Source organism: Pinus tabuliformis, chromosome 6, assembly GCF_031772625.1.
Source record: "Pinus tabuliformis cultivar Carrire ecotype Pingquan chromosome 6, CPIR1, whole genome shotgun sequence".
NCBI lineage: Eukaryota > Viridiplantae > Streptophyta > Pinopsida > Pinales > Pinaceae > Pinus > Pinus tabuliformis.
Window position 1 is genome coordinate 761,745,345 of NC_142292.1, and position 9,203 is coordinate 761,754,547.

General features: G+C 31.3%; 2 non-coding genes across 2 annotated transcripts; both read left to right on the forward strand.

The window, feature by feature from the left end:
- The first annotated feature begins 7,477 nt into the window (after nucleotides 1–7,477).
- TRNAS-AGA (transfer RNA serine (anticodon AGA)) lies at nucleotides 7,478–7,559 on the forward strand. Its single transcript has one exon. It is a non-coding gene; the product is annotated as a tRNA-Ser (tRNA).
- A 409-nt stretch (nucleotides 7,560–7,968) lies between these two features.
- On the forward strand, nucleotides 7,969–8,041 carry TRNAF-GAA (transfer RNA phenylalanine (anticodon GAA)). Its single transcript has one exon. It is a non-coding gene; the product is annotated as a tRNA-Phe (tRNA).
- Nucleotides 8,042–9,203: the final 1,162 nt, after the last annotated feature.

A 9,203-nucleotide genomic window follows, 5' to 3' on the forward strand; every position in this document is an offset into this window, starting at 1 on the left:
TTTCTGTGTTTTAAAATTTGTACACAGGTAATTTCTATACAGGGTTAAAACCTACAATTCTCTGCAATACAAATCTGATGATGACCACTTCTTAAATCAAGTTTTGTAAAGTAAACAACATTCTTTAACTGATCAAGCAAATCATCTATTCTCGGAAGAGGGTACCTGTTCTTAATGGTGACTTTATTTAAGCCTCTAAAATGAACACACATTCTCCAAGTTATGTCTTTCTTAGGGACTAATATGATCGATGATCCACATGGAGAAGAACTAGGTTGAATTAATCCTTTATCAACCAAATCTTGAATTTTTTTCTTAATCTCTTCATTTTCAATGACCGACATATGATACATGCCAATATTCAGAAGAAGGTCATCGGATTGTAATTGAATCTCGTGTTGTATTTCTCATTTTGGAGGTAGAATTTCTGGTTCTTTAAACAATTCTTTATAAGAATCTACTATTTCAACCAATTTTTCCTTAAACTGAGAATCACACCCTTGAAAAACATCATACTTATCTTTAGTTTGTTCTTTAACAAACATGAGAACATACTTTTTACCTGAACTTATGAGTCTTTTCATTTGACTATCATTGATTAAATCCAAGATTGTCTTTGTTATGTGTGCCCTGACAATGTATTCAATTCCACTTTCAAAGAGATGATACTTATTCTCCTTTCTATGAAATATGGCATCTCGATCATAAAGATAAGGACTACCCAACACAACCCCACATATATCAAAAGGAATCACATCTAGCTCAGCTTCATCAACAAAATTAGTTGTAATTGAAAACCTTAAACGACACTGTTTTGTGACTTGCATCTGAGTGTTTTCTTTCAACCATCCTAAAGGGTATGGTTTTGGATGATTTCTATTTTCCAATCCCAATTTACGTATTAGTTCCTTAGATATTAGATTTGCTTGTGAGCCACTATTGAATAATGTATCTATCTTAGTGTGCTTGGAGATAATTCTGATATGAAATGATTCAACTCTCTTCTTTTCTTCAATCACATCATTAGATTTTGAAGAAGATATAGAACAAGTATAACTAGAGCTAGATTCAGAAGGATTACATGTCAGACCCATAGAGGTTGTCTTATTTTCATCACCAGAGTTGGATCCCAAATCTTATTGGACTGCAACATTAGATTTCATCTCACCCTTCTTCTTAAGGAACTTCTTTGGCTTAAGTTCCGGATGAAGCTTCCAACACTTGGGCTCATCATGTCCAACCCTATGACAATGAGTACAAGTAGGCCTTCCTCCGTCTTTCTTAGTTGTTCCCGATTTCTTCCCCTTTAATTTGATCTTCCCTTTGTTGTCTTTGGAATCTTTGTTCTCTGAATGCTTGAATGGTTTCTTTGAAAAGTTGAACTGAAAAGGTATGCCACCTATTTTAATATGAATGGCTTGTACACACACTTCATCAGAGTTAGTTAGATTAAACATAAGCAATGTATGTTGCACATAAGAATGCAAACTTCCAATATACTTTAACAAAGTTTCCCATGTGTTTAATGGAACATCAAGTGCTAACGCCTTTTTCCTAAATTCCTATGTAAACTCTTGCACACTCTATCCTTTACCTTGCCTTATATGTTGTCAATCTATTACAGCTTGTTTCATATATACTAAAGGATATAATTTCTTTCTAAGAGATTTAAAAAACTTAGACCATGAAGAGATCATTTTATATTTATGCTTCAAATATGATTGAGTTTTACTTTCCCACCAAATCAAAGTTTTTCCCCCCATTCTAAGTGTAGCTAACTAATTTTTTGCAGATTGATCAACAATATTTTGAATTCTACAATACACCTCAAGTTGCTTTATCCAATTATCTAACATTTCACGATCCATTTCACCATCATATATTGGCAATTCAAACTTAACATCAAGCTTCAAAAAGGAGATTTCTTTGGTTTCTTTTGTGAGTCTGAATCTGAACTTGAATGATCAAAAGATGAATAATAAGACAAAGATGGGGGAGAAGGAGGTTCATTAACATCATATTTTTCATTACCCTTTTTCATTTCCTTCCTTTAGAAGGCGAAGTTGCATCTCTAGTCTTATTGTCTTCATAAAGTTCTGCAATCATCCTTTGCATTTTAAGGAACATCTGCTGAAATTTCTCCTTAGTCTTTGTCTCAGAAGCTTCTTCTTCATTTGAACCTTCCATCTTTTGCGAGACTTTCTTCTTTCCAATCTTTGGATTTAGCTCTTCATGTTTCCCTTCTCCATGTTACGACCTGGATCTAGTCAACATTCACATTGGCAAGTATCCTACTTAAACATGATCAACCTTTCTCTAATACCAAAATATTATCTGAAAGCTTGCCACTTGGCCTGCAAGGCCCACATTTTTTTCCCTGTTTTCCATAAACTTCATGTTTTCTCACTCATACGGAGGCCATTTTCGAAACTGAATATACTACCTAAATCAGTGCGACGAGCTCTTTGGCTTGACGCTAGTTTTGCTAGTATCTGAGACTTTTGAACTTTGAGCATTTTGAGGATCCTTCAGGATCAAATATAACTATAAACAAAGTTGTTGTTCAATGAAATTTGGTTTTGTATAGAATTTTGATCGCAGTATGCACAACCTTTATTCAATTGGCTACTAAGGCATAAAGTGTATGGAATAACCATATCTCGTTCTTCATGCTGGAATTTAACACGCTTGTATTTCGTACATCTAAAAGAGCATAATCAGAACTGCATGCAGTAATACTCTTGTTTGACAATTTTTGTCTCCCATGGCCAACATACCATTGTATTTATTTGAGAATAAGAATTAGTGGAGGATATGTGTGCAAAACTATAGCTAGCATTACAATGGTGATTTTAAATGATTGAAATTGGGAGGTGGACCCATTGAGAATGTTGACATGCAAGTACAATATGCAATGAAACATTATTTTAATGTTGTGGAGGATGCCAAACCCCTCATTTATGCCTCTGCACTCTACATCTCTGCACATGTTCTCTTTTGCACACACAAATATCACATTCACACATGGGCTTCTATGCAAACACAAATATTACTATCTTTTACATCATATGAATATCATTATAATTAGTTTATTTTATGTAAATCCATAAAGACATATGTGGGGAGTTTAGAGGAGACACCACCCCTCATTTGTGTTTCAACACCTCTATACATGGGCTCCTCCGCACACAAATATTACCTCTACACATTGGCTCCTCCGCACAGATAGATATTACTAGATATGCAAATAAAATATTTGCAAGTCCATGGAATGGTTCAATAGAGTGAACAAGTAAGCAATTGTCCAAAGCCATTCCCAAACAATATTTGTTGGAATCTTGTTGTGTCATTTTGACTCAATACATTAAAAATCCTATGTACAAGATAATATAACTATAACATATGTCCATTCTCGCTTAAAGCAATCAAAAGCATATACGCGATATTAAATTTGATGAATAAAAATTGATATTATGTATTGGCTATGAAGTGTTTTTGTAACATTGTATATTAGCTCTGAACATTTTCACACTTAGTCTCTGCATTCAAACAAAGCATTTGGTGCAAACTGCAAACATCCGCATAGTGAAAACTTGAAATCTTCTTTTGCCTAATTTCAAAAACATAAGCAAAAACAAAGCTTCTATGTATTGGTTAAAGTGTTTTCTTATCATTACTTTATGAATTCAAGAATATTTCAGTCAAATAATGAGGGTGCAGACAATTGCACATTGAAGGGTTCTAACCCTTGCTTGAAGAAAATGCACGAGAAGTTGAGACCCTGGGCATTACTCCTCTGTGTGTCGAATTTTAGTGGAGTTGGAGAGCCAAAGCTTATGGCCAGAGAAATTGTGTAAGTATCGTGTGTTCTTCTTCTTTAGATTTATTTTATTTTATTCATTAATTTTGGTTGTTTGTTTTGATAGTGTCTTGTGCATATTAAGAGCTCAAACGAAACTCTAGACTCCCACACTTGGTCCCGCCAGAAAAAAAAATAGAGTGTGGAGTCTTTAGTGCGAAAACATACAAAAATGATGGCTCATTGTGTAGAGAAGTGCAGATGCTCTACGCTTTTGCACAATGAGTTTCTTCAACATTGTATTATGAATTATTATCAATTTAGTAATGCAAAAATTTAACTTTATTCCTTTTTAATGATCTATTATCTTTCAGCAATAAATAATTTCATTTTGTTTTATTTCAGTCAATTAGCCTTTTCCTATTTTAATAAAATATTAACCATGTTAATTAAAACAAATAATAAATAAGCAAAATGGTTAGCGGTTAATAACAAATAAATGTCCAAATGACTAGCTATTAAGGGGAGTTGTGCAGAAGCAGAAGAAGATGTGTGAAGGTGGACATCATTATTGCATGTGCAGAGGCAATAATAACAACATATTGCAAGTACGAAAATAATTCTTGAATAAGGATGAAATGTGGATGCCACACTAATGACGAAATATAAATTCCATGCTACCTTGATCAATTAATTAGTGGTAAAATCAGGAACTATGCTACACCATAACTATTACACTTGTTACATGACATTATTATATCATTATCAAATAAATATAGAAGTTATTCATGTATTTTTAGATAGATATACAATTTATTCATGTGTTTTAGTTTTTCATATAATCCCCAAATTTCAAAAAAACATATCGTCGAAAGAAGGAAAATATACATCCTCATTGTTCTTAATAACCTTCTTGTCATAAACTTAATTTCGTTATAAATACCTAGCAACATTGTTGTCATAACCCTAGTTTCTTTGTAAGTTGCTAGTAGCCTTTACACTAAATGACAAGTATATAACTTGTATTAAGATTAAGAACACATGCCCGTTGAAATATGAGATGCTTTTAATTTACAACATCTCAATTGAAGTAAATAGACATATGGCATTACCTTATATATAACCAGACTATAAACGTTGTTGATTCATGTGGAAATTGCCATGACTATCGTTTTGAGTTGAAACAAGCAATGTTGGGAATTTATGAGTATGTTTGAAGTTTGTTTTGATACGCATGCCTTGCACATATCCATGTTCGTAATACCTAAGTATATATTCATTTTTATTCTGAATCGATCATGGGTTAAGAATGGTGTGAAATTTTTGGTTGAAAGTATTCAGGAAAAAAATTTATTTTGAGGGATTTGATCCCTCTTGATACATGATCAATATTGGGTTAAGATGGATTTATGTTGGTAGAATATTTGGTTTTGCATTATAATTTCGGCATCCTAATGACATTGAGAAAATTGAATTTGGGTACATACTATAGATTGATTTTCAAACCACTATGGGGAATGTCAATAAGTCAATCATGAAAGGGAAAGATGAACCTAAAATGATTTTTCATCTTGGTTGACTTGATCCTTCTTAGCACATGACAATATATCTAGAGTTAAGATGGATTTTTACTAGTTTATATATATATATATATATACATATGGATTTTTCATTTTGCATGACTTGATCTTTCTTAACACATGATAATCAATCTAGAGTTAGAATGGATTTTCACTAGTATATATATATATATATATATATTACACATCTCTCTTAGGAGCAAGACACCATTGGAATGTTTTAATAATAATAATTATGATTATTTATATGTGTGTATGTGTCAATTGGGTTTAACTCAAGTTGTTGGGAAGAATATTGTTATCATTTCCACCTAGGTTCAATTCCTACATTTTGAGCTCATAATGATTGCTTCTTGTGATGTTGTGATGTTTTTTATCTTTGTTCTCTGAAAAACCCTCAAAACCAAAACATATAAAATTACACACCTCCATAATACTAAAATGTAAAAAACATATCTATGTGAACCGAGCAAACACCTAACAATCAAGTCTTCCCTATTCTAATTTAAGATTAAGTAATAAAAAATGACCTCATAATTTAATTAATTAGTAACATAAATTATTAAAAGTGACCTCATGATTTAATTAATTAGTAACGTAAATTACCTATTTTGAGGAGTGACTTGAGTTAATAATAGTTGAATAAAAAAATGAATTAATTAAATTTTAGAAAATTGGCTTGAGTTAATAATAGTTAAATAAAAAAAGGAATTAATTAAATTTTAGAAAATAATTTCATTAGTAAATTATGATGGAAAGGTTTCTAGGGTGGGAAGAGGGAGTGACGAAGGATAAAAAATTGTTTAAAAAAAAAATATTTTGAGATATTTGATTTTTTAATATGTAAAACTCTATTTTAAATATAAAAATATTTACTATTTTTACTTTATTGTAATTAAAATATAATTAAAATTATTTCATAATAATTTTATATAAAAATGATAATAAAATATTTCTAGAAATAATTGTTTTATTTTTAATATTTCTTTTAAATACAATCCGTCAAAATCCAGTCCTAGTAAGCATAGTGTCTTTTCAAACTTATGAAATATCCTCCTTATCATGTGATGGGATGGAATCGAAACAATTCAAGACATTGGAAGAGTTTGGAGGGTAGCTTATGCATATTTTTAAGATTGATATTGAATTTAATATATATATATATATATATATATATTAAGTTGTATAAAATATTTATTTATGAAAAAAATAGTGTTACTTAATAATTATTAAGTGAATGGTGAAGATTTAATTTTTATAGAATATTTTAAAATATTTTAGTAGTTATACAAATTAAAAGTTGTAATTTATTTCTAAAATAGTTATGTCATTTTTATTTTTTTAATTGAATTAATTAATTAAAATAATATCATATGAAATGAGTTATGTATTTTTGGGCATATGTTTAACTTATATATTAATTATTTTTATAAATAATAATAATAATAATAATAATAATAATTGATTTAAGTTTAAGATTTTTAAAGTTTTAATAAATTTTAAATGTATAGTGACGTAAGTGTTTTGATGTTTGTCATGGATTGATGCATATTAACATTTAGTAATCATTTATGAAATAATTTATATCGCAGTGCCAGTAAATTTAATTTTAGATATAACACTTTATTGATCACCATTACAACATTTCTTCATTACTAAGTTGGAGAACATCTCTTTACACAATAACTTGGTAGGATTTAGTGCCCACCAAGTCTTATTTTCAAACCTCATAGAGAGAGGCAAAGATAGAATCCACTTTTGAAAGAAATAAACTATCCAAAAAAATGTTCAAACTTAATGACTTTAAGTACAATCGTAAATCATAATAATAACATCCAATTATGAATAAATCATTCTTCCATTCTATAAAAGAAAAAACTAATTCAACTTAAGCCTTAAAAATAACCAACATTTACAAAGCTGTTATTGAATGCTTACTGTCGTCTTTCTTCTTAGTATAACTTACCTTGCCCATGATAATTAAATCCCTACTCATGCTTTGGCGGGCACTTTTCTGCCCTATGGCCTTCATAGAAGAAGAATAAAAATATAGTAATTATTGTGATGATAAAATAAGTAACAAACAGAACTTTCGAAGGTGGACGTGCCGGAGTGGTTATCGGGCATGACTAGAAATCATGTGGGCTCTGCCCGCGCAGGTTCGAATCCTGCCGTCCACGATTTTTTGAATCTTCGATGGGAAAATTGTTTGAATCTTCTCGTTAGATATTCCCAACAGTATGTTCGATTCTCACTGAAAAATTCATGGCGTACCCTCCCGCTAGTAGATGCTAATTCTGTACCTACCCTCCTGGTAGTAGTTACTGGTACTCTCTATGCTAATTCTGTAGCTACCCATCTACTGGGAAAGAAGCTAGACTTATGTAAAATGTCGATTTTTGTTTTACAGATATCGAAAATGCTAATTCTGTAGCTACCCATCTAATAGGAAAGAAGCTAGACTTATGTAAAATGTCGATTTTTGTTTTACAGATATCGAAAATTAAAGTCCTCAAGTACCTGTGGGTACATAGGATTGTGTTCTTGCTTCGGGCATGTCTAAGGATAACTTTTATTGCGTGTACATGTGCGGGGATAGCTCAGTTGGGAGAGCGTCAGACTGAAGATCTGAAGGTCGCGTGTTCGATCCACGCTCACCGCAATTTTTGTCAGGAATGGTTTACACTTTTCAATATGGTTTACACTTTTCAATACAGTTCAGCATTATTTTTCATGTTTAATCATTAGTGTCTGGAATGGTTTACACTTTTCAGTAGATTTCGAGCATTATGAAAAATAATAGAGTTGAATTTATGTTTTTTTTTTTTAAGGGAATTACATAAGTCATGGGCTCGCACATTGAAAATTTCATGGTGTTGGGATTTTCATTTCATTACCAACTATATGATATACCATTCAAATTCTAGGAAAAAATTGGAATTGGTCTTCTATTGTGAACAAGGTTATGCAAGTTAGGTATGATATTGATGAGGTTAATTGGTTTCATATTTCTTGATAATTACAAATATTTGGTTGACTCCAAAGCCAATTTCATAGGGAGGGGAAATGTGATTATTACCTGTTAATAATTGTATTTACTATATCTTAATTTTATAGCTCATATTCTTCACCATGTGTTAACACATGGTCAAGGAAAATGACCACCAATATGATAAGTTTTTCACATAGAGCTTATATGAGAGGGATAAGTACACAAATGAAAACATTAATTCACATTTTGCATAATGAATGTTTTTCTCTAAATATGTAGTGTCATATTAGGAAAATGATATTGTCATTTCAGAGGGATTTCACCACCTTCCCCAATCTCATGGGAGGGGTGTTGAAGTTGGTGTCAATTTGATTTATCAATTTGATTCACTTGACACTTTATTTTGGTTATTGACTTTCTAAGTTATTGACGGTCACTACCTTGAGTGAGCATAACAACATTCCTTTTCTAAAATGCTCCTAGTATTTTTTAGAGGAATCAACAACTCAGTCAAGCTCATACTTGTGTGACAGAGGGTTGATTCTGACCACTGCCACTATATCTCTAGGTGAACCCATATGTGGCCCAATGCATGACCCACATGGCTAGTCAGAGGGATTTGAATCTTAAACCACATACTTCACAAAGACTTCATATCACGATGATCACCAATCGAACTAACACTTAGGGACAAAATGCTCCTAGTTTTTTGTTCTCTATTTTAAACTTGAATTGGGTCCATTTAGTTGCTTAGCTCTCTTCTTACAATAAATAATAAATCCAACTTAATATAAGTGGATGATCAAAACCTTAGGGAATTTAATCTAGCATT